Here is a 27,077-nt window from a genome sequence, read left to right as displayed (position 1 = left end):
TAGACAACGGGGATATGAGTTCTCAATCAGTGTCAATAGAAACAGAGCTGTGACGTAGCGTGTGGCAAATAATTACATTACACATCAAAAGAAGATGAAAAGGTGTTTACTCTTCCGATTGGTGTTTGATTATCTGAACAAAAAAAGAATTATCTGGAGACCCCTAAGTCATTAATTTCAGTGAGTTGGCATTCCACTGCTTAGCTTATTGTCAGAAAAGAGATTAATGAAGTCCATGAGCAGCAGCAGCAGCAGTAAATCCATGCTCCTGTGTTCAGCAGTAACGTTTGCCCTGTAGGAGCACCTATACGAGGGTTTGGATTACAGGCTCTTGCATCTCTCTAGACAATGACACTATCGATTTAATCTGCTGAGGCCGAGAGGTGACCTGATAGAGGTCTTTAAAATGATGAAAGATTTTGATAGAGATGGGTGATGTAGTGCAATTGTCACTGGACTAGTAATCCAGAGACACAGGGGTAATGATCCGGGCAACCGGGTTTGAGTCCCACCATGGCAGAAGGTGGAATTTGAATTCAAGAAAAATTTGGAATGACGACTATGAAACTGTTGTCAATTGTAAAAAACCCATCTGGTTCACTTAGGTCCTTTAGGGAAGGAAATCTTCCTTACCTGGTCTGCCCTACATGTGACTCCAGACCCATCAGCAACATGATTGACTCTTAAATGCCCTCTGAAATGGTCTAGCAAGACATTCAGTTCTCAAGGGCAATTAGGGATGGGCAATAAATGCTGGCCTGGCCAGTGCATGAACTAACAAAAAAACACAATGTTTCCACTTGTATAACATGCCATTCAGCCCATTGTGACTGTGCTGACTAGGTCTGTATTAACTGGAGTTTAGAAGAATGAGAAGAGATCTCATTAAAACATAAAATTCTGACAGGGATGGACAGACTAGATGCAGGATGATATTTCCTCTGGCTGGGCGAGCAGCTAGAACAAGGGGTCACAGTCTCAGGATAGAGGTAGACCATTTAGGACCGAGATGAGGAGAAACTTCTTCACTCAGAGGGTGGTGAACCTATGGGATTCTCTACCTCAGAGAGCTGTGGAGGCCAAGTCACTGAATATATTTAAGGAGGAAATAGATAAATTTCTGGACTCTAAAAGCATCAAGAGATATGGGGAACGCTTGAATATGGCATTGAGATAGAGGATCAGCCATGATCATATTGAATGGTGGAGCAGGCTCAAAGGGCCAAATGATCTACTCCTGCTCCTAGTTTCCATGTTTCAATGTTTCTAGGCTAGCTCTTTAGTGGGGCTATCAATTGGTCCTACTCCCCTGTTCTCTCTAAACCTCTAGGTTACACCAACCACATTGGCACCCACATGCCCACTATGAATGGTATACTCGATTAGAAGTGCAGCCTCTGTTATGTAGACGTACATGATAATCATTTTACACCAACAATATCCTACAGGCAGCAATGGTATGAATGAAAGGTTAATCTGTTGACTGAGGAAGGGATGTTGGCCTGGGGACACAAGGGACTTGTCCGCTCTGCTGCACATAGTGGCACAGGATCTTTAATTGTCACCTGAACAAACGCGCAACATTTTCAGATGGGTGGCACCTCCAACAATGCAGCATTCTCTCAGCACTGCTCTGAAATGTTGACTAAGATTACACACACACTCAATCCTGGTATGGAAGTCAAGTGTCAGCCTTGGATTTTACAAACTTGTGGATCATCTTTCAATCCTCATTAAATCCACGAGTAGTGCCAGAGGATTGGAGGGTTGTTAATGTTATAACATTATTCAAGAAAGCAGAGAGGGCTGTACCAGAAAACCGGGCAGTCAGCCTAACATTGGTCGCGGGGAAATTAATGGAAAGCATTATCAGGGAAATAAACTTTCAGTCGTAAGGGCTTGGGATAAGTAAGGAGAACCAAAATTCATTTGTTAAAGGCAAATCATTTCTGACTATCTTGACTGAATTCTTTAATGAAGTAACAGAAAAGTAGATGAGGTTGCTGTTGCAGATGTATCTCTGAACTTTCTGAAGACATTTGACAAACAGTCACTCATGAGGCTTGTTAAGGACTGAGATGAGGAGACATTACTTCACTCAGAAGGGTTGTGAATCTTTGGAAATCCCTGAGAGTTGTGGGTGCTCCATTGTTGAATACATTTAAGGCTGGGATAGACAGATCTTTGATCTCTCAGGGAATCGAGGGATAGGGGGAACAGGTGGGAAAATAGAATTGAAGCCCAAGATCAGTCACGATCACACTGAATGGTGGAGCAGTCTCGATGGGCTCGATGAACGTCGTGGAACCCAGGGGAAAGTGCTGATATGGTTGTGAAATTTGTTGAGTGATAGGGAGCACAGGGTGGCAGGTGGGTGTTTTTCAGACTGGGAGCTGGTTTTCGAGGTGTTGCCCATGGGTCAGTTTAGGATCCATTACTCTTTAACTTTTATAAATGACTGAGACTCAGGGGTAGGGAGCAGTCTGCAAATGGTAACAATCTTGACAAGTAATAAATAGTTACGAGGACAATTAAAGACTTCAGGTTGACATAGACAGGGGCCTGAGTTTAACCCTTGGCGGGCAGGCTTGATCATAGGCCTGGGAGCGGTTGGGAAACAGGGCCCCGGCCGTGATCGGCCCACAACCGAGGCTTCACGCTGGCTGGCCAAGTAAGGCCTGCCCTGCGTGAAACACATCTTCCCAATGGCCGGGAAGGGCTGGCTGGAGCGGGGGCAGGGGCTTGTGCGGCATCAGGTCCAATGGCGACCCAGCTCCCTGAAAGGCTGCCAGGGGGAGAATCATTTTCAGCGGCCCGGAGACTGGGGCAATGGCCTCAACAGCGACTGGAGACGTCAGGCAGGAGGGCAGGTTGGGTGGGCACTCGGACACCCCACCCCCACCCCCCCCCCCCCACCCCCAACCCCCATTTTTCAGACGAGTGCCTCGTGGTCCTCGTGGAGGAGGTGGGTGTCAGGTGGGACACCCTCATTCCCAGGGATGGCAGCAGGAGGCCACCACATCAGACCAAGAGAGCCTGGGAGGAGGTGGCAGCCGAGGTCAGCAGCCACGACTTGGTGAGCCGCACGTGGGTTCATTGCCGCAAAAGGTTCAGCAGCCTGCTGGACTTGGCAAGGGTGAGTACCGTGGTGGCATGGATCAGTGAGGAGAATTGTTAAGGGCTGGCTGCCCCCTTGTGGACCTCAGGGGTGTTAGAGTCTGAGTGCCAACTGTCAGTGACGACGGAGCTGGCCAAGGGGGTGAGCCCTGGCTGCTTGGACTGAGGGCCTTGCGGCTCGAGGGCCACAACTCAGATGTGCCCTGTGAGGTGTTCCTCAGGCGGGGCTGGCCAGACTGCAATGGCACTGCGGGTAGAGAGTGGACTAATCAGTGCTCTGTCCTTTCTGGAGAAGAGGAGCCATAACAGCATAGAGAGGTCAAGGACAGGTAGAGGCCCCTCAAACCTCCTAATATTGATGAGGTTTGAAATGGACACTGGAGAGCCGCCACCTACCTCATTCAGCCGGACGTGGAGACGCAGGGGTCTCTGATGGAGGGAAGGGTGCAGTGCACAGAGGTGAGTGTCTGATTGTGCAAACATTCTACTGTTGTCTCCTCATTGATGGGAGCCTCAAAACTGGATTCCCCATTGATCATTGAGAGATGACAGTACCATGATTCAGATCTCCATTGTGTCACCAGGGTGCCTGGCATGCACAGTGACAGCGTGATGACTTAAAATAATGACATGTCATTGTTCTCCCTTAGATTTGCCAGCACGCATTCAATTGCAGGACACCAAAGAGCCACCTCTGATGCCAGAGGACTGCTGGGCTTCAGATGCACCTGGGTCACACCCGCTCTCTAAACCAGACACCAGCGCAGATACCAGTGCCACGGTGGGCATTAGATCAGCAGCTAGAATGTTGGTGCACATTGGTGAGGGCACTTCACACTCACTTGAGGAACAGGAGGAGTAAGAGAGTGACCAGGGTGCTGGCAGTCAGAGGACTGCTGGAGACCAGGACGATGTTGAGTTGAAGGCTGATAATGAACCTCTGGAGTCATCCATTAGGTGGCAGATGCTGAATGTCCAGCAGGATGTGCGGAAGGATCTGGCGGAGATCCATGAGGGTCTGCGTGCTATGGTCTCCATTGTGGAGGAGTCCATGCAGAGCGTGAGCACAGTGTTGACCCTCATGGCCGAGTGCACTGCCTCCTCCATTGACAGTGTGGCGACTCTCATGAACAGACAGCTCCAGGACAGAATCACGGGCTCGTGGGGATGTGTTCGGACCTGTAAGCCCTCACACAGACACTGATCTGACGTGGTCAGTGTCCGTGTGGGAGATGGATGAGACACCCAGTATCCCAGCTAGGTGCCCGTCCATCAATGGTGAGCAGGGAGGCCCAGAGCGACTTCACTTTGGCGCAGGACCTGCTTATTGTCTCTGAGGGCTCCTCTCAGGGTGCTCTGGATGACAGCAGCAGCTCCTCCGCCCCTCTGCCAGTGACCATGGCATCTGATGAAACTATGATGACTGGGAAGATGCCAGCCATGACACTGGCCGCTCCCTCCCAGGTGGGGCTAGGGGACAACCACCAAGGTCATCAAGGCCAACAAGACACCAGAGCCAGCAGGCTGTCTCCAATGCTGGTGCCAGCAAGGGGGGAGCACCAAGACACAGCACTCACAAACATAAGTTTAAGGTGAGCACAGGCGGACTGTTCACGAGTGATCTTCTGTTGTGTAATGTTTTGTTTATATGTTTAGATGTGGGCATTAGTACCAGATATGGTAATGTTCATTTGTTCTGAGTGTCAAAATTATACAAATTTTGCTTTCGTTGTAATGGCCTGAGTATGCTTCACCTTTTTTTATTTATTTGGTGCAGGGTTTGCTAGTATTCTGGGCGTCAGTGGCTCTAAACTTCATTGTACAGGCACTGAGTGGACTTTGGGTTCAAATGAAAGGGTCATTTCAGACACCCGGGATGGAAGTGCCCTGGCATGAGCTGGTAGCAGATCTTTGGCAGCCTAGCTGAAGGAGGGTTCGATCAAGACGTCCCTGGTGTCCTTGCCTCCCTGAAGGATACAGAGGTCTACCTCCACGCCCTCAGCATTCTCCTTACCATGCTCCTCTTCTGACTCACTGCTGGATTCATTCTCTGTGGCCTGTGGAGCTGCCTCAAGATCCTCTTCCTCCAGTGGGACCCCCCTTGCCATTGCCAGATAGTGGAGAGTGCAGCCTGCAACCACTATCAATGACACCCACTCTGGGGAGGATTGTAGTGCTCCCTGAACAGTCCAGGCATCGGAAGCGCATCTTCAGAAGGCCTATGGTCCTCTCTAACACCACCCTCGTGGAGGCATGGCTCCTATTATAACGCTGCTCGGCCTCTGTTCTTGGGTGGCAGAGAGGCATCATGAGCCACCTTTTCAATGGATAGTCCTTGTCACCAAACAGCCATCCATCCAGTCAGGCTGGAGCACTGAAGAGCCTCAGCACCCGGGACTGTCTCAGGATGTAAGTGTCATGGGAACTGCCGGGGTACCTTGCACAGACTGGCAGAATCTGCATCTTGTGGTCACACACTATCTGCACGTTCATCAAGTGAAATCCCTTCCTGTTGACAAAGGCACCCGGCTGACCCGCTGGCATCTTCATGGCCACATGTGTGCAGCTGATTGCATCCTGGATGCAGGGGAACCCAGCAATCGCTGCAAAGCCTCTGGGTCATTCAACCTGGCTGGCCTCGTCCGTACAGAAATGAATGAAAGTCAATACCCGCCCGAAAGAGCTTCTGTCACCAGCTTGATGCAACTGTGGACAGCTGATTGGGAGACTCCACCCAGATCCCCACTGACCCCTGGAAAATGCCGGAGGCATGGAAGTTGAGGGCCACTGTGTCCTTCAGAGCCACTGGCATGGGGTGTCCACCCACACAGTCGGAGCTGATCTCAGGCCCAGTCATCTGACAAACGGAGGTCACAGGAGAGGTGGAGCCTCCCTCAGCATTGCATGTCCGACATATTGAGGTAGCTGCAATCCCGACAGCAGGTTAGTGGTGTCTTCTGCGGCCCCTTCCACCTTGGACTAGCTGCTGGCCCTGCACCCCTTGTGCCTGCGCCTCTCCTCCCACAGGTCACTCCTGTGGACACCTGGTCTCCTCTCCCTTCTGCCCATCTCTCCCTCCTCAGAGGAGGTGCCTCCAGTGGCGACCACAACCCCCATCACCAGGGAAACAGAAGGCTGTCTGATACCTGGAAGGGTCCACACGGTCTAAATTCTCTGAGGACCTTGGAGACACCAATGAGTCCTGAAGTGAAGCCTGGAAATGCTAAGAATGAAGCTTAGAGCAGAGATCAGGCTGTCAAGTTCAAATAAGCAACCAGCAGCAAACTATCTCCTAAACTCCTCACTATTCACACTGGCAATGCTGCTGACCTTTTTATCCCACCCTTGGATGAGGTTTTGCAAAACGTGGGCTGTCAGCCTGCCTGCTTTACCCGTGTGACGAGCGCAAAATTGCACGGGCAATGTAAAATCTGGATCAATTGGCTTTTTAATGGCCTTAAGTGGCCTTTTAATTGATGGTGGGCATGACTCTGACAGCTGCGCGTGCCAACCGACGTGAAGATCGCGCACGTGCGGGTTGATGTCGGGACACTCGCCCGATGTCATCACCTGCAATTCCACGCCCGATCGAGTTGGGCACACTTCCACCCACGAGGCGTAAAATTCTGCCCAGGATGGTGAAACAGAATCACACAGAATGACGGAATTGTTTCTTTTCGTGGGACGTGGGTGTCGCTGGCTGGGCCAGCATTTATTGCATGTCCCTCGTTGCCCTTGAGAAGGTGGTGGTGAGCTGCCTTCTTGAACCGCTGCAGTCCATGTGGTGTAGGTACACCCACAGTGCTATTAGGGAGGGAGCTCCAGGATTTTGACCCAGCGACACTGGGTATATTTCTGCTGCCCTTGTCCTTCTAGATGGTAGTGGTTATGGGTTTGGAAGGTGCTGTCCAAGGAGCCTTGGTGAATTCCTGCAGTGCATCTTGTAGATGGTACACACTGCTGCTACTGTGTGTCGGAGGTGGAGGGGGTGAATGTTTGCGGATGGGGTGCCAGTCAAGTGGGCTGCTTTGTCCTGGGCGGTGTCAAGCTTCTTGAGGGTTGTGGGAGTTGCACTCATCCAGGCAGGTAGGAGTATTCCATCACACTCCTGACTTGTGCTTTGTAGATGGTGGACAGGCTTTGGGAGTCAGGAGGTGGGGTACATGTCGCAGGATTCCTAGTCTCTGACCTGCTCTTGTAGCCACAGTATTATTATGGCTAGTGCAGTTCAGTTTCTGGTCAATGGTAACCCCTAGGATGTTGATAGTGGACTATTCAGTGATGGTAATGCCATTGAACATCAAGGGGCGAAGGTTGGATTCTCTCTTGTTGGAGATGGTCATTGCCTGGCACTTGTATGGCACGAATATTACTTGCCACTTGTCAGCCCAAGCCTGGATATTGTCCAGGTCTTGCTGCATTTGGACATGGACTGCTTCAGTATCTGAGGAGTCACGAATGGTGCTGAACATTGTGCAATCATCAGTGAACATCTCCACTTCTGACCTTATGATGGAAGGAAGGTCATTGATGAAGCAACTACTGAAGATGGCTGGGCTGAGGACATTATCCTGAGGAACTCCTGCAGTGATGTCTTGGAGCTGAGATGACTGGCCTCCAACAACCACAACCATCTTCCTTTGTGCTAGGTATGGCTTCAACCAGTGGGGAATTTTTCACCTGATTCCCATTGATTCCAGTTTTGTTCGGGCTCCTTGCTGCCACACTCGGTCAAATGCTGCCTTGATGTCAAGGGCAGTCACTCTCACCTCACCTCGGGAGTTCAGCTCTTTTGTCCATGTTTGAACCAAGGCTGTAATGAGGTCAGGAGCTGAGTGACCCTGGTGGAACTCAAACTGGGCATCAGTGAGCAGGTTATTGCAAAGCAAGTGCCACTTGATAGCACTGTTGATGACCCCTTCCATTCCTTTACTAATGATCAAGAGTAGACTGATGGGCTAGTTATTGGCCGGGTTGGATTTGTCCTGCTTTTTGTGTACAGGGCATACCTGGGCAGTTTTCTACATAGCCGGGTAGATGCCATTGTTGTAGAAATACTGGAACTGTTAGGCTAGGGGCGCGGCAAGTTCTGGAGCACAAGTCTTAAGTAATATTGCCGGAATATTGTCAGGGCCCATAGTCTTTGCAGTATCCAGTGTCTTCAACCATTTCTTGATTTCTTGAGTGAATCAAATTAGCTGAAGACTGGCATCTGTGTCGCTGGGGACCTCCAGAGGAGGCTGAGATGGATCATCCACTCGGCTCTTCTGGCTGAAGATTGTAGCAAATGCTTCAGCCTTTTACGCTGATGTGCTGGGTTCCTCCATCATTAAGGATGGGGATATTTGTGGAGCCTCCTCCTCCAGTGAGTTGTTTAATTGTCCACCACCATTCATGACTGGATGTGACAGGATTGCAGAGCTTAGATCTGATCCATTGGTTGTGGGATCACTTAGCTCTGTCTATCACTTGCTGCTTATGCCGTTTAGAATGCAGTAGTCCTGTGTTACAGCTTCACCAGGTTGACACTTTATTTTTCGATATGCCTGGTGCTGCTCCTGACATGCCCTCCTTCACTCTTCATTGAACCAGGGTTGATCCCCTGGCTTGATGGTAATGGTAGAGTGGGGGGATATGACAGGCCAGAAGGTTATTGTGCAGAAGGAGGCCATTCAGCCCACTGTGTCTGCACCAGCTCTCTGAATGAGCAAATCACCTAGTGCCATTCCCCTGCATTCTCCCGGTAACCCTGCACATCCTTCCTTTTCAGGTGACAGTCTTTTGAATGCTTCATTTGAACCTGCTTCCTGAAGTGATCAAGACTGTCCACAATATCCTAGGTGAGGCGCAACCAGTGATTTATAAAGTTCTAGCAAGAGCTCTTTGCTTTTAGATTATATCCCACAATTCATAAACCCAAGTAACCTATATGCTTTTCAAACCACCTTATCAACTTGTCCTTTAAAGAATACCAGGGTGCTCTGCTAATCTATACTTTTCAAAACTATGCCAACTATTATATACTTTCCTTCTATGTTAGTCCTCTCAAAGTGCATCCTTTCACACTTCTCTGCACTGAACTCCATCCGTAATCTTTCAAAGTCTGGACAGAGTGAATAAGCAGAAACCCATGAAAGGATCGAGAATGAGAGGACACGGGTTTAAAGTAATTAGTAAAAGAAGCAAAAGTGAAATGAGGAGCAATTTTTTTGGCACAGTGAGTGGTTAGGGTTTGGAACGCTCTGCCTGAGAGTGTGGTGGAAGCAGGTTCAATTGAAGCATTCAAAAGACTGTCACCTGGAAAGGAAGGTTCAGGGGAGTTATATCAGGATCTTACCAGGAATGGTGGACTTCAGCTTCAAGGAGAAATTGGAAAAGTTGGGACTGTTCTCGCTGGAACAGAGAAGCTTAAGAGGTGACCAAATAGATACTTTCAAGGGGTTGGTAGGTTTTGATAGAAAATAAAAGGTAAACTATTCTTCACTTAGAGGGTGGTGAATCTTTGGAATTCTCTACCTCAGAGGGCTATGGAGGTTCAGTGTGTTCAAGGCGAAGATGGATAGATTTCTAGATTTTAAAGATATCAAGGGAAATGGGGATAGCACAAGAAAATGTTGTTGAGATAGAAGATCAGCCATGATCTAGTTGAATGATGGAGCAGGCTTGAGGGGCTGAATGGCCTACCCTTGCTCCCATTTCCTATGTTCCTATATTCCTCTGGTGAGTGGGTCAATAACTGGAGGTCATAGATTCAAAACCATTGTCAAAAGATTGAGAGGGGAGCTAAGGAGAGATTTTTCACTCTGAGAGTTGTTGCGATCTGGAACACTCAACCTGAAGCAGGAAGGTGGAAGTGGTTTCCATAAATAATTTGAAAAGAAAGTTGGACAGGTTCTTGAGGATGAGGAACTTATAGGATTATGGACAAAAAGTGGAGATGTGGAATTAAGTATGACTTTTTCTTTCAAAGACCTATCACACTCATTATGGAACGAATGATCTCCTCCTAAGCTGTAAGTTCCTATTATTCAATGACTAAGGGAGGGAAGACAGATTTTTAAAAAAAAATCATTTTTGGGATGTGGGCATCACTGGCTAGGCCGGCATTTATTATCCATTCCTAATTACCTTTGAGAAGGTGGTGGTGAGCTGCCTTCTTGAACTGCTGCAGTCCATGTGGTGTAGGTACACCCACAGTGCTGACTTGTTTTTAGTGGTTTTGAGGCTTGCTCAGCCATTTCAGAGGGCATTTGAGAGTCAACCACATTGCTGTGGATCTGGTAACACAGGTAAGGACGGCAGATTTCCTTCCCTAAAGTTCATTAATGAACCAGATAATGGTCATCATTAGACTTTTAATTCCAAATATTTTTATTGAATTAAAATTCCACCATCTGCAGTGGTGGGATTTGAACCCAGATCCCCACAATTACTAGTCCATTAACAATACCACTATACCATCACCTCCAAGTGATAGCTACATATCTTCCTACAAAATGACAGAAAGTAGTCCAGTGACAGCACCACTGCACCACCACTTCCTGGAAGGAGGTTGAAAGTTTTGAAACCGGGAATAATGAGTTGAAGTAGATGTGACCTGGTGGGTAGTTGACATGTTTTCAAAATTGATGTGAAATCCATGTTATAGTCCTCCGTTTCTAATTCTACTCTGGCTCAAGCTTTATTACTTATGTAGTTGAGACTGTCAAAAAGCACTTTTGCTTGCTGATTCAGAGGTGCAATTATAAACATTGATTTTCATATGATGAGATCCAGACAAAACAATCTTTCAGATTTCATTTTTTAAAAGTACCTTGAGATGTAAGATGGAGCATTCCTTGGTCATTCTACTGATGTTCTCTGCTTCCCCCAACTATCATAAATTATATGAGAGCCCATTAGTACTGACAAGTGGACTGGCATTGGTTCAACCCATTCCTCACCATTAAACTCAAATTTTGATCACAACTGTTAAAACTCTAGTCAGCATCAAGAGTTATCAGTTAAAAGTTGTCTGTTTCTAAATGTTTCAAAAATAGGAATTCAAACCCAAATTAAGTGAATTAACTAAGTTTGGTTAGAGCACACCTGGAACACCGAGAAGAGTTCCAGATATAGAGGCACTGGAGAAGGTGCGACATAAATTTACTGGGATGATAGAACTGCGAGGTTATACTTATCCGCAAAGACTGAACAGGCTGGGTCTCCTTTTCTCTAGACAAACGAAGACTATGGGGTGACCTGACAGATACCTTTAAGATTATGAAGGGGCTTGATCGGGTACATGTGGAGAAGATGGTTCCATTTGAGGGGAGATCAAAACAAGGGTGTTGATATAAGACAGTCGCCAAGGGAATTCAGGACAAATTTCTTTACCCAGAGAGTGATGGGAATGTGGAACTTAGCACATTGAGGCGAATGGCATGGTTGTATTTAAGGCGAGGCTGAATAAACATATGGGGGAGAGAGAAACAGAAGAATACACTGATAGGGTGAGATGATTAAAAAGTGGGAGGAAGCTCATGTGGAGCATAAACACTGGCCAGTTGTGCCAAATGGCCTGGTTCTGTATTGTAAATATATATCATATTATTGTAAATATTATGTATGCTTATGGATATTTTTGCCTCTTAAATCTACACCAACGTTCTTCATATTCATCAACCTGATTACCCTTAGGGTAAAAATATTTCCCCGCTCACACTTCTTAAGCCCAACTTCCTGATACTTAGTTTGTGACCCGCTGGTAGAATCAATTCTCGTCCTCATCTTGAAAAACTTCAATCAAAGTCTCTACATTTCCCCAGAAAACAAACCCAACTTTCTTAACCATTCCTCATAACCGGAATTCGTATCGATTCTTCCTCAGGTCTGACCTTGGATATCCTGATGCGGGATACGCAAAACATCTTTGCAGATAATGGATGGACATCCTATGCATTTTCACCTTTTATTGTGGGTTTTTTTTGAGATTTTTGCAGATGTTTCTCTTTAACTCAAATGGGCTGAAATGCAGAGGTGTGGCAGTTATGTTGCAGTTGTATAAAACTCTGGTTAGACTCCATCTACAGTAACTAACTCAGTTCTGGGCACTGCCCAGATGGGGGGGCGGGCACATTCCAGAATGATCCCAGGTTAAATAGTTAGGTAGTTGTTTGACCAGGACAGACGTGATGGGCCGAAAGGCCTTTTTCTGAGCTGGAGACCTCTATGGCTCTAAATTATGAGAATAGGTTGTATAAACTAGGCTTGCATTCCCGAATTAGAAGATTAAGGGGTGTTTAGGACGATTAGAGGATTTAGAGGTTGGGGAGTCCAGAACAAGAGGACACAATCGTAAAATTACAACTAATTTGTTCAGGAGTGATGTCAGGGATCACTTTTTCACACAAGGAAGTATGGAACTCTCTCCACCCAAAGAACTGTTGAGGTTGGGGATCAGTGGAAAATTTCAGAACTAAGATCTATAGATTTTTGTGGAGAGAGAAACAGAGTTAATGTTTCGAGTCTGTATGAGTCTTCTTCAGAGCTGTGAAGAGTTCTGAAGAAGAGTCATACAGGCTCGAAACATTAACTCTGTTTGTCTCTCCGCAGATGCTGCCAGACCTGCTGAGTTTTTTCCAGCATTTTCTGTTTTTATTTCAGATTTGCAGCATCCACAGTATTTTGCTTTTATATGACATTGATAGGTTTTTGTTGGGTAAGGGTGTTAAGGGTTTGGAAAACAAGGTGGATGGTTGGAGTTGGGATACAGATCAACTGAATGTCAGAAAGGACTTGAAGAGCTGGATAGCCTCCTGCTGTTCCTTTGTTCCAATCCACCAATGCTGTATAATTTCTAAGCTGTGGCCTCTTTGGATTTGTGCCCAGTCCCTCTGCTTATAGAATCCAGTTCCCTCTCATCTTGCGCTAATACAAAAGCAAAATGCTGCAGATGCTAGAAATCTGGAATAAAAACAAAAAAGGCGGAAATGCTCAGCTGGTCAGGCCAGCATCTGTGTAGGGAACAGAAGAAAAATAGACATGTAAGCGTTTTTAAGCCAGTAGAGGAGGGGGTGCATGGGGGCAGGAAGAACAAAGGGGAAAGTCTGTGATAAATGGCGAGCAGGAGAGATTAACAAACAAAAAGAAATGCTAAATCCAAAGCGGGTGGTAATGGGTGCAATAAAGAAACAAAGGTGGTGTCCAGAAGAGGTGTGAATGATGATATAGCAGCCATTTGAATGCAACATGGAGGGATAAAGAAAGAAACAAGCGAGCAAAAAAACCCCCAAAAAACACATGGAACAAGATGGAGGCAGAGGTTATGACCTCTAAAGTTGTTGAACTCAATATTGAGCACAGAGGGCTGCAAATTGCCAAGACAAAAGATAAGGTACTGTTTCTCGAGTTAGCGTTGATCTTCATCGGAACACTGTAGCAGGCCAAGGACAGAGAGGTCAGAGTGGGACCAAGGTGGAGAATTGAAACCTCTCAGCTTGGTTCGGTTCAGTATTTGCCCCTGAGCTAGGTGATTGTGGGTTGATGCGTCCTGGATTTAGTCTAGGACTTGAGCAAAAATCCAGCCTGACATATCAGTGCAGTATTGAGGAGTGCCACATTGCTGGAGGTGCAGCATTTTTTGTGGGTGAGAAGTTAAACCAAGGCACCGTCAGCCTGCTCAGGTGTGAAAGGAGAGCATGAGTTTCTGTCCAGGGTGATAGTCATCACCCAACCAACGCCAAAACAGATAAGCTGGTCATCTGCCTCTCTGCTTTTTTTGGATCATGCTGTGCATGCATTGGCTGCCATGTTTGTCAGCATAACAAGAATGATTGCCCTGTAAATTTCATTGGCTGTGAATAGCATTATGGGGTGTGCTGAGTGTGTGAGAGGTGCAATATTACTGCAGATTCATTTCTCTCAATCTTTATTTCAATCCAGTTTAGCATATCCCACAGATGGCTTCATAGATTTGTTAAGGCAGTTTTGCTATTGCTCCCACGAGATGTATGATACTTTTTGTCTACTTCATGAATAATAGCACAATCAGCTCCATGCCATTTTATGGATATTGTTCAAGCAATATTATTTCTTCTCACAGCAGTCTATCTCAGGAAGGCTGATCTAACTGTGTGCTACATCAAGTGTTACCAATCAAATGTTCTAACCCTCCAGATGCTCACACCTCCAATTGGTGGGGCCACAGTTTGATGCGGTAAGGCGCATTTCCATGTCTGTGTAAGGGTGAGTTGTACTGCTTATTGTGCCAGTTGTGAGCAGTTCATTCTGGCTTGTGAACCATATGTTTGACCAACCAGCCTGGTTCACTCATGGGACCTGAAGTTTATTATATTCTGTGTTTTCCTGAATATCAGTAATTAAGTACAAAGAAAGCCCAGCTCTTTAGTACTGACAGATAGCCTGGCCTTGACTCAACTGTTAGCCATCGCGCTAAATCCAATTTTATACCAGCATTGTGCCAATGAAGTCTGGACTCCAGATACCCTTAAGGGGTAGTCCCAGTTGTACAATCTGTAGGAGGTTTATCAGTGCTGATAAGCTACGTCTAAACATCTGATTTTAATCGCTCCATCATTGGTGGCTGTGTCTTCAGCTCTCTAGACCCTAAGCTCTGGAATTTCCTCTATAAACCTCACTGACCCTCTCTCTCTTTAAGACAATGCTAAAAGTCTACCATTGAGGCCAAGCTTCAGTTCCGACCAGCCTATGCGACTCAGTGCCAACTTTTGTGGAGCGCCTTGGGATGCTTTATTACATTAAATGTGCTTCAAGAAATGCAAAATTGTTGCTGTAATTAAACTCTAGTTGTGCTCTACCCTCTATGCACATTTCCAAACTTACAGCCAGATTCTCTGGGCGAGGGGGTGAGAGTAGGCATTCATACTGGGCAGACAGACACTAGACTCAGGTGGATACTCCACTAGCATGGTTAAGAGATTCTTAAACACGTTTGTTGAGTCTCCAAGTGCATCAGCCACTCAACGAACCAAAATAGATCGTCTGAATGATTCATCCAAGTTGATTTTCAGAGACCTCTCATGACGCCCATTGCAGAGTCCTTGACGTGTGAAAACTTGTCAAAATGTGTCAACCAATCATCTGGTCAAAGATGTATGTGCGCTGCAGTCACGGAATACTTCAGCTATAATCAGGCCTTATAAAGTGACTGGCTTCACACTTTCAAGATGTTCCTTTTGTATTTGAATTTCCACATTTATACTAAATCCATCCATTAGTGGAATAAATAGTGGCTATTCTTTACTGTGAGCCCAGGTAGTCAACGTCTATTCAGCACTGAGAAGCATTAAAGCCAAGCTCACACTCTTGGAAGGATTAAAGGGTCCCATAATACGGGAGAGTAAACATGAGGCTGTGGGAGGGGATTAAATGGGTGGGTAGAGTCAGTGATAGGGGAGAGTGTACATGGGGCTGTGGGAGGGGATTAAATGTGTGGGTAGAGTCAGTGATAGGGGAGAGTGTACATGGGGCTGTGGGAGGGGATTAAATGGGTGGGTAGAGTCAGTGATGGGGGAGAGTGTACCTGAGGCTGTGGGAGGGGATTAAATGGGTGGGTAGAGTCAGTGATAGGGGAGAGGGTACATGGGGCTGTGGGAGGGGATTAAATGGGTGGGTAGAGTCAGTGATAGGGGAGAGTGTACATGGGGCTGTGGGAGGGGATTAAATGGGTGGGTAGAGTCAGTGATAGGGGAGAGTGTACATGGGGCTGTGGGAGGGGATTAAATGGGTGGGTAGAGTCAGTGATAGGGGAGAGTGTACATGGGGCTGTGGGAGGGGATTAAATGGGTGGGTAGAGTCAGTGATAGGGGAGAGTGTACATGGGGCTGTGGGAGGGGATTAAATGGGTGGGTAGAGTCAGTGATGGGGAGAGTGTACATGGGTGATATGAAAGGTGGCATTTTAAACCATGAACCCAGAAAAGCATCCCAAGGTATAAAACACTAAAGGCAATTGAAGCTGAACTAGAGAGATGAACACCTAAGAAGAAAACTTGAAGAAAAAGTTGAAGCAGCTTCATTACTGACTTGGAAGCGAGGAATCCACCAGAGTGAGTGGAAGTCCATTGTAGAAAATCTGAGTGACTCAGTTCATGGGATGGTGAGTAAAAATACAAAAAATAATAGCTGTACTTACATTTTAGAATAGATGGTGGCCCCAGGGTCTCAGCATCCAGAGAGAAAGACAGCTGCAGTAAAATAAGTTAAATAAAAATCTGCTGGCAGGGTCAGAAGTTTGATAAGAAAAACTGCAGCGTATAGAGGAAGCTGCTGAGAGAAAGAAATTTACCTGAAAGAAAACACAAAGGGCAGAGGAGAAAAGTGCTGTCTCTTTAAGTTAAAAAGAAAGGGCCCTGAGTGGACCATGAATGCGCCAGCACTCCAAAGGAGTGGGCCTGCAGAGAAAAAAAAGTAAAAAGTCGCAGAGAAAAGAAATGCTCCTACCTTGAAAGGTTAGAAGTTCAAAAACAAAAACAGCCACGGTCGCTGGAGAGCCCGCCAAAACCCCAAAAAAAAACACGCAGCAAGCTCACAGTACGGAAAGCCGACAGCCAGAGTGAAAAAATGGTCACCTCAGTGACAGTTGTAAAGGAGTGGCAAGATTTAAAGCGGCAACTACAGGAGAGAAAAAAAATGGCCATGGACAGCAAATTAGAAAAGCCAGACATATTTGCGCTATGGAAAGAGTTAAACCAGACCCAAGAATGAGAGGCTTGAAGAAGACAACTTTTAGTTTCCGGGGGACTTATAGGATTAAATAAGGAATCAGAAGGACTATAAGTTGATAAGTTTTTAGTCGTCTTTGGGTTATTTGCTGGTGAAGTACTCCACAGCCAACGTATAAATCAATACTCGATAACATTTGGTGAGATATTAAAAGGCTTTGGCAGATATTTTAAACTCCAAGTTGTGGAGAACGCAGATCCTGGAAGAAAGTAAAGCACACTCCCAATAAAGCACTGAGGGCAACAGGGAGAGCCCAGAGAGAGGGCAACAAGCAAATCCCTAGAGGGAACTTAACAAAAGAGCTCAGAGTGAGGGAGACAGATGGCGGTGAAGAGTTAGCAGATGGCTGTGTATGAAGGAAAGCTATCTGAGGTAATGGAATGGGATCCTGAACAGTAGTTCAGAGGGGAGAGAAGCTGAGGTGGAATTAGAGGTTAAAACGCTAGCAGTTGAGACAGGAAGGCAGAGGAAACATAAGCTAGATGAGATAGAAGTGAGTTTAACAAAGGCTAAATGGAATATATTTTAATTCAAGGAGCCTGAGGAATAAGACAAGACGAGCTGAGGGCACAGATAGGCTCGTGGGAGTGTGATATCACAGCCATGACCGAGACTTAACTAAAAGGGCAGGATTGGCAGCTCAACACTCCTGGTTATAGGCTATTCAGACGAGATGGAGTGAGGGATAGAAGAGGAGGGGGGTCTCAATATTGATCAAGGAATCAATTATAGCAGTGAGGAGGGATGATATCTTGGAAGGATCATCAAATGAGGCAATATATGTAGAAGTAATAACACAAAAGGGGCAAACATGCTGTGGGGTGTGTACTATAGGCCCCCAAACAGTCAGGGAGAGATAGAGGTTCAAAAACATAATTAAATTTCAGAGAAGTGTAAGAATAATAAGGCATTAATAGTAGGGGATTTTAACTTCCCAAGTATTAACTGGGATAGTTTTAGTGTGCAAGGTAGGCAGGAAGCAAAATTCTTAAGCTGCATCCAGGAGAACTTTTTTAGCCAGTATGTAGAAAGCCCAAAAAGGGAGGGGGCAGTTCTGGACCTAATATTCAGAAATGAGCCCAGGCGGGTGGAAGGCGTATCAATAGGGGAGCAGTTTGGAGATAGTGATCATAACTCAGTTAAATTTAGGATAGTTATGGAAAAGGGTAAGGTTGGGCCGGGAATAAAAGTTCTAAACTGCGGAAAGGCTAATTTTACTAAGGTGGGATACAATTTGGTCCAAGAGACTAGGAGCTGTTAAAACTGTGTCAGAGCAATGGGAGGCATTCAAGGAGGAAGTAGCGAGATTACAGGGCAAATATGTTCCCATAAGGACCAAGGGGCTCAAGTCCAGAGAACCCTGGATGTCAAGGGGCATAAAGGTTAGGATTAAGAAAAAAAGAGAAGCTTATGACAGATACTGAGGGCTCAATACAGCAGAGTCCCTAGAGGAGTATAAAAAGGAAATGAGGAAAGCTAAGAGAGTGCATGAGAAAGCACTGGTGTGTAGAATAAAGGAAAACCCAAAGGGGTTTTTTAAATATGTAAAGAGCAAGAGAGTAACTAGGGAAAGAGTAGGGCCAATTAAGGACCATAGAGGTAATGTGTGTGTGGACTCGGAAGACGTGGGTACAGTCCTCAATGAATACTTTGCGTCAGTCTTCACAATGGAAAAGGACAATGCAGGTATAGACATCAGGGTGGATGGCTGTGAAATATTAAAAGAAATTAACATGGAGCAAGAGGAGGTACTAATGGGTTTAGCGGCCTTAAAAGTGAATAAATCCACAGGCCTGGACAAGATGTATCCCAGACTGTTGACGGAGGCAAGGGAAGAGATATCGGGAGCTCTGCAGTAATTTTCGAATCCTCTCTGGCCACAGGTGAGGTGCCAGAGAACTGGAGGACTGCTAACGTTGTCCCATTATTAAAAAAAGGGAGGAAAGGATAGACCATGAAATTACAGGCCAGTCAGTCTAGCCTCAGTGGTGGGGAAGTTACTAGAAATAATTCTGAGGGACAGAATATATCTGCACTTGGAGAGACACAGATTAATCAGAGATAGTCAGGATGGATTTTTTAAGGGAAGGTTGTGTTTGACAAATTTGATCAAATTTTTTGAGGAGGTAACCAAGAGTATTGATGATGGTGATGCATTTGATGTGGTCCACATAGGCTGGGGTTGTTTTCCTTGGAGCAGCGAAGGTTGAGAGGGGACCTGATAGAGGTGTGTAAGATTATGAGGGGCATAGATAGGGTGGATAGGAAGGTACTTTTTCCATTAGTAGAGGGGTCAATAACCAGGGGGGCATATATTTAAGGTAGAAGGTGGAAGGCTAAGAGGGGAGTTGAGGAGAATTTTTTTCAGCCAGAGGGTGGTGGGAGTCTGGAACTCACTGCCTGAAAGGGTGGTTGAGTCAGAAACTCTCGTAACATTTAAAAAGTACTTAGATATTCACTTGTGTTGCCATAGCCTCCGGGGATTAGTGCAGTCAGATCTTAGTTGACCAGCGCTGGCATGATGGACCAAATGGCCTCCTTCTGTGCTGTAAACATCTGTGAGTCTATAAGTAATTCAGAAGGAGCAAGACATGCACAAAGTAAATGAAGCTGCTCTACAACAAAATATTCACAACAGAGCTGAACTGGATGAGTTAAAGAGCCAGATTCAAGCTGAGTATACTCCTTTGAAAATGCTTGATAAACTGGGGTCTTCAATGAGCCAAGCTGTTTGAGATCTGCACAAGCAAATTTCAGAGACAGTACAAAAGTACCAGAAAGAGATAACGACCCTCAATTCCACAGTTAGCAAATCAAAGCAGGAGTTGGGAAAACTCAACCAGATGTACAGACAGGTAAAACAGCAGGCAGAAAAGGCACGTTTAAACATACAAGTCTCAAGGGCTCATTACTGAAACTTCCAAAGAACCCGTACATAGTACATCCAGAGAACCCATATTTCAACACATTAACATTGTTCGCACAGTTAAGCTGGAGGTTTGAGCCTGATGTTCGGGATACAAACCCTTTCCTGAAACCCATCTCAGGGGGCTCTGATGGTTAATGGATGAAATCTGCTACAGCTAGGCTGGAAGCAGGAGGTTTTACTTTAGCTTAATTTTCTGCAGAATCACTGTAAAGGGTCTTAGCTCTCTCAGGGGATACGGACAGAATGGGGCAGAGAGAGAGAGAGTTTGGAGGCCCTTGGAGCATTCTCCCAAGGTTAGTTTTATGCGACATTCAGACCAACATTTCGTGCATGACTCTTCCGTTCCACACACCAGTCAACTCACCATCGAACCCGAAACCGCAGAGTCCAGTTAATGCTGGGGCATGTGTGTTCTGGGTTTAGATTTGCCTGATGGATTGTGTTATGATCATCAATGTTTGTTTGGCAAATATTCACATCACTAATCAAGCTTGATAATCGAAGGATTGCAGGGCTGTGGAGGAAGATTAGGGCAGGAGGAACAATTGGATAGCTCTTTCAAAGAGCCAGCACCAGCATGGTGGGCCAAATGGCCTTCTTCTGTGCTGTATGAATTTTACTGCCCCGTTGCTGTGGGGACAGGGCCTTAAAATGCGGCGAGCCATTCAAAAGTCCATTGACTTCGGCGGGACTATAAAATCCTGCCGGTGTTAAACTCCACCCTTTATTGCTACATGAAACTGCTGTAAGTGTACTGGCCACACGAGGGCAGCAGTGGGCATAGGCCACAGTAGCAGCTGGTGGGAATGCCATGTTGGATCAAGGGTCATTCCTGCTCCAGACCCAGTCTAATCAAAGGTTCCAGTCTAAACAAGAAGCAGCTTAAAGGCAATATAAATCATTTATTAATGATGGTAAGTGCCAATAAAATTAATGCAGATGTGGGAATTCAATGCAAATTCTTTCATAATAAAATCGTAACATTAAGAACGTTAATTGGCCATTCAGCACATTGACCCTGCTCAGCCATTCAATCACATTATGTCTGGATAGCAAGAATTAAATTCTGGGAAGAGATTACAAAAACGGTTGTTTCCTGGAATTTGATCTGAAATTTTTAAGGGAAGCAGATGGGATAGGTGTCAAAGTGGATGCGATGCTGAATCAGGTGTGAGGTAATCTTACACACCTGGGAGATGCAGTTATTCTGCATCCTAATCTTGGCTACCACATAGAATTGCTCCTTACACTGTTCAGAATGATGGCTCTGGATCCCTGGCTGAGTCGTGTAATGAAAATGTCATTGAGGTAGCTCATTTAAACAGGTACAGCTGGTAGTGGAGTTGGGGGGGGGCTATAATTAGCCTCAGGACCCCTGGGTTGGGCAGAGAATGATTAGCTGGAGCTACACCTCCAGCTTGCTTTCAACAACTGCTGTGTTGATGTGGTTGCCAAGTGGCAACAAGCCTGGCTGTGATGCACCTCATGGTGCAATACCCCGCTGGCATTCCCTGCCCAGTTCTCGAGTGGGTGAAAATAAATCAAGAAATATGTCATTGAGATTGTTTTTCTGACCTCTGTTTTTAGATTTAAACAGATGCCTCACTGGTAAACTGTGCTGTTCAAGCAAAGCAGAATTATTATAGTTACAATGCACTGAAGGAGACGACGTACACCCGAGCTGTGTCAACATTGTAAATTGTTCTGGAAAGAGAAAGGAGAAATCACTTGTGAAATATTCTCTATTCGCGAAGATGGAGTATGAATCTTCAGCAACAGAAATTAAATTGCTGCCTCCTTTTGAGAAAGGGAAGGTTGAATTGAATTCTGATGCAGTACTGCCACAAACAGCCTATATTAATGGGACTGCTAGACTCTTTAACTATTTATGGGGAGATGGTGGCATGGTGGTAATATGACTGGACAAGTAATCCAGAGACCCAGGTTAATGTTTTGGGGACATGGGTTCAAATCCCACCCATGGCAGCTGGTGGGGTTTAAATTCAATTCATAAATCTGGAATATAAAGCTAGTCTCAGTAATGGTGACCATAACAACTATCATTGATTGTGGCAAAAGCCCACTTGGTTCACTCATGTACTTGAGGGGAAGAAATCTTCCATCCTTACCCAGTCTGGTCTACGTGTGACTCCATGATTCTTCACTGCTCTCTGATATGACCTAGCATGCCACTCAGTTCAAGGGCAATTAGGGATGGGCAGTAAGGGCTTTGCCAGTGATGCCCGCATCCCGTGAAAGAATGAAACACAAATCAATGGGATGGTGAGGTTCTGGCTGGCTCAGCACTTGAACTGGCTGTAGTTCCAGATGCAATTTTAACAGGATTGGATCAGCTGGCTGTTTTATATTCCACATGAGTGGAAGTAAAATTGGGCAAGGGAGAGGGGGAAGCGGGGGGGGGGTGTGTGTAAAAGGGGCTGATCCAATCCTGTTGATTGCCTGTCGATGTGGGCTACATTAAAACTTAGCCCACTCCACATGGGTGCAGGTCTCTGTAACTCACCGTTGTGAGTGAGGCAACACCGCCCTCTTTGCAAGATGGTTTGCAAATTTGCTTCCATCTGTTATTTCATTTGTCGGTGAAATGAGTAATTCTTTGTTCGTCTACAACCCCCGTGTCTGCCTGCGAGACACCCTGTCACAAGCATCACTGACATCATCAGCGGAGGCTCGACAACTGTGGTAAGTGGGAGACACAGCAGGAAGAAAGTGCTGGAAGGAAATCTGTACAAGTAAGTCTGGGCCCCGTGATTACTTCCCATCAAGGAGCTTTGATATATGTTTTTTTTTAATTAGAAGGTCCCATTGATATTGCAGGCAGCCTCCATGGGAAATGGTGGGTGTCAATGCGTTGTTGCTTTGCTGACGGCTTTTATTGTGAGATGGTTTTCACAACATTGGCAACAAACCTCCCTTTGCTTCCAAATCGAATTTGCAACTTGATTATCGAACAAAATTTGACGTTGAGCCACATATAGAGATATTGGGCAGAATTTTAACTGACAAGACAGAATGGGTGGGGGGAGGTGGGGGCGAGGGGTTGGGAGGGGTTGGGCGGGGTGAGTGGTGGTAGCGGGTGTAGGTTCAGGTGCAGGTGGGAGCTTAAATCCCCCCCGAAAATACCAGTGGGTCAAAAGCCCAACATGAATCCTGCCAATTTCTGGACGCATTTGGAGACAAAGAGGAAACCCCTGTTAATCTGTCAGGCCAGTCATTTCAATAGTGTGTCAAGCCTATTAGCCTGAATTCCTGTTTTAGTAATCAGTGCACAGGTTTCCTGAGCTGGGTGGAACTCACCAGGGTCAACAAGGTGAGAGTATAGCAGGGGATCATTGATCAGTGAAACTGACAGGCTGGAAAGCCTCGAAATAGTGAAACTGAACAGCTGCTGCCCTGCCAATGTGAAAGATTTGTGCTAACAGTACTTGTTCCAAGAGCCTGAATTCACTGCTTTCCAGGTGATTTCCAACTTTTTGGAAGCTATTTCGCCTTCCTTGGATTTACTCACCTTGTTCTGATCTTCCCAGCTGTCAGCATAGGAGCAGCTTAAACCTTGGACCTTTGATGAGGGGCAAGAAGAGCAGCAACACCAACTCCAAAAGCATCAGGGACAGTCAGAGCAGCAGCATTGGCCACCTTCTCCTCAGCCACATGAACGGTCATTGAGCTGTAACTCAAAAGAAGCCACACAGGGTCTATATAGTCAGAGGATCAGCTTTCTCCCCACATGGCTGAGCACCAGTACCTGAGGAAGTTTGGGTTCTCATTGTAATCACTGCTGGCATCTGCAGCCTCCTGGATCAAGACTTCCATATATAAGAACAAAAAAACTGCGGATGCTGGAAATCCAAAACAAAAACAGAATTACCTGGAAAAACTCAGCAGGTCTGGCAGCATCGGCGGAGAAGAAAAGAGTTGACGTTTCGAGTCCTCATGACCCTTCGACAGAACAAGTTCTGTCGAAGGGTCATGAGGACTCGAAACGTCAACTCTTTTCTTCTCCGCCGATGCTGCCAGACCTGCTGAGTTTTTCCAGGTAATTCTGTTTTTGTTCAAGACTTCCATGATTGTCCAGGAAAGTCGGAAGTGGGATACTAATGTTACTAAAGAGCCTTGGTGAAAGCTGCTTCAGTAACAGCAGATTCCCGGCCCATTGCTAGCATCCCTCACCTTTATAATAGTTATTTCAGGTAACCAAAAGATTGATCAAAAAGGTAGATATAAGGAAGCCTCTTAGTGGAAGAGAGAGAGAGGCATAGAGGTTTAGGGAGGGAATTCCAGAGTTTAGGGCCCAGGCAGCTGAAGGCACAGCCACCAATGGTGCAGCAAAGGAGGCCAGAATTGGAGGTGCACAGAGATTTCGGAAGGTTATGAGGCTGGAAGGGATTACAGGGGTAGGGAGGGTCGAGGCCATGAACGGATTTGGTGAATGACGAGAAATTTAAATTCGAAGTGTTGTTGGGCTGGGAGCCAGCGTAAGCTCAGTGAGCACAGGTAATGACTGATGAGTGAGTGGGACTTGGTACAAGTCAGAATACAGGCAGGAAATCAACTGCCACACGAAATGAGCTTTCACCCTTTACACTTAGAACAAAGGAGAGATCAGGTTAGAGACTTTTGCACTTAGCTCACAGCAAAAGCTTCCATCCTTTGATTAGTTTTGAATTTGTCACCATCAGATGTTGGTTTACTAATTTAACAGGGAGAAGTTATTTCCTGGCGGCATTTTAATAAAGAGGGAGTGGATTATTCATGCACATTTCCGAAATTCAATCCTGGCAGTTAGTTGTCTGCACAGACGAATGTAATTACATTCTCAGACACATGATTTAAACTTAACACACACCCTTAACTCACTATGCCTTTGTTTAAAGATGGAGAGCTTTGATTAAGAGACATAAGTCATTGTAAAACAGACTTTTTATTAGTTTGTCCAACTTTTTAGCTAGTCTTTTCTTTGGCTGAATATGATTATTACAGAATGTGGGCGTCTCTGGCAAGACCATCATTTATTGCCCGTCTGGAATGTAATGAGGGCCTGTCCTTGTTCTAAAAATCTTTTCCAATTATCTGCTTTCTTCCCTCCAAGGTGGTGGGTATTTGAGAGTCAGAGGCACAAACATACATATAGAGGGCGGCGAGGGTGAGTAAAGGACACTCCAAGGGCAAATCCTGGTGTCTGGAGAGGGAAAGTGGGGAGAATGTGGGAGATTGTCATTACAGGACAGGAAATAAAGAGGACGGAGTAGGAACAGCCGATTGAGGGGAAGGAGTTGTGCTGAATAGAATAGAATGGTAGAATTGTGCAGCACAGAAGTTGGCCATTCGGCCCAACATGCTTGTACTTGACGTTACTGCAATCGGTTTTTTGAAAATACATGTGGAGTGGCTGCAGAAACAGAGCTCCACATTAACACTCACTACAAGTCGATCCACATATTAAAATGTAAAATTGTAATTATATGGTCAAGAATGAGATGTATTTCACAATTCAACGCTGTACAGCCAAGTCTGAGGGTTGCTATGGCAACAGAGCGATATCTGCGTCAAGTGTTGTGTTCCTGCCTCTGCTGAGCTTATTGAGGCATGCTACTGATTGGTGAGAAGTTCTCTGGCCAGTAATGACGCAGGACTTGCTCAGATCCGTCTCTTTATTCTTTAGCTTTTGTGATCTTCATACTTCAATTTTTTAAAAAAAAATGTATTTGGAAAGCAGGGAGTGTGAGGGAACGGATTGGGGTGGGGGTAGGGGGGTGGTGCACGGGTGGATGAAAAGTGTCTGGTCACGATGATCCAGCCATCGTGAGTATGAGCAAGATTGATGGACCAGCTGGTCTTTTCATGCTTGTCATGTTTGTTAAATTGTCACTTCAACATTGCTGAAAAGAGAGACACATTATCGAAGCTTTTCATCTTGCACACATCAGGACAAACACAAGAATGCCAAATTTTGAAAAAAAGCCACAGGAGAAAAGGGTGCTGATGAATTGGCAAGTTGACTCTGATTGGCTGAGGTGGAGAAAGCAACAGGGAACTACAGGGTAATTCAAAAAAAGGCACAAGGCTTGAACAAGTTCCTTTTGTTTGCAGAGAACAGACTCCTGTGTATGAATGTATGTTGCTTCTATCAAGTGTAAATGAGTAAACATTACCAGCTCGACTGATGATCTTAAATTGGTTGTTGGTGTAGCTATTAGCGCACTCAGGATTGTCCAGCAAGTGCTGCCCAATCACATCTAATAGCAGAGGTTTTGTTTTGGGTTTTGCAAGTTTGGGCTGGTCGCTTTGGCAACATGTCTCTCTTTTTCAGCAATATTCAAGTTCTGAACTACTAAGCAATTGTCATTTCATTCTAGATTTCTAAGGTATCCTGCAATCTCTCGTCTTCCTTTCCCAAGAACCGGGGCCATTAATCTCCAGTATCCTAGTCAAGTGTCCACTCTTCACATCTGAGCCTACACAAGAATTTCATCCCAAGCACATGCTCAGAACACCCCTCGAATGTTGGTACACAATTTGTTCGAGAGGAGCCCAGCACTGAGCTCAATCCTGCCATCACCTGGTTCCCTGCAGGTGAGGCTGGTGGATTGGTGTCAGCTGTGGTTCAGTTGGTCGCAGTCTTACCTCTACTTCACAACATTGTGAGTTCAAGTCCCACTCTAGAGTGAGATGATTCAGTGAAGCACTAAAGGAGTGTTGCATAGCCATCTTTTGGATGAGATGTTGAAATCCAGATTCTATCTGTCCTCCCAGCTGAGTGTAAAAGATCCCATGGCATGATTTCAAAGAATTGCAGGGGAGTTCTCCCCAGTGTCCTGGCCAATATTTATCCCTCAACCAACATGACCAAAACAGGTTACTATGCCATTGCTGTTTGCAACGCACAAATTGGCTACTGTGTTTCCTACATTACAACGGTGACTACATTTCACAGGCTGTTGGCACTCTGAGACATCCCGAGATTGTGAAAGGTGCTATATAAATTCAATATGATAAAAATTACAATAGAAGAGGGGATAAAAAATTTAAAGACATTTAAGATAGAAAGGAGGAAGATAATCATTAAAATAATCAAACTTAGTCTAGGTGAATCTCATCCAGTTATTTTAAACATTTATTTATTTGTATATATATACTCAATATTAAATACACATTAAATATAAATATTAAATATTATATATAACATATTATATATTAAATATGCATGTATATGTGTATATATTTACATTTTGCCAGAAGAATTATGGACAGCTAATGTGTTTCCG

This window comes from Carcharodon carcharias, chromosome 32 (assembly GCF_017639515.1).
Source record: "Carcharodon carcharias isolate sCarCar2 chromosome 32, sCarCar2.pri, whole genome shotgun sequence".
Lineage (NCBI taxonomy): Eukaryota > Metazoa > Chordata > Chondrichthyes > Lamniformes > Lamnidae > Carcharodon > Carcharodon carcharias.
The sequence above is the reverse complement of the archived record's forward strand: the minus strand, read 5'-3'. Positions refer to the sequence as shown.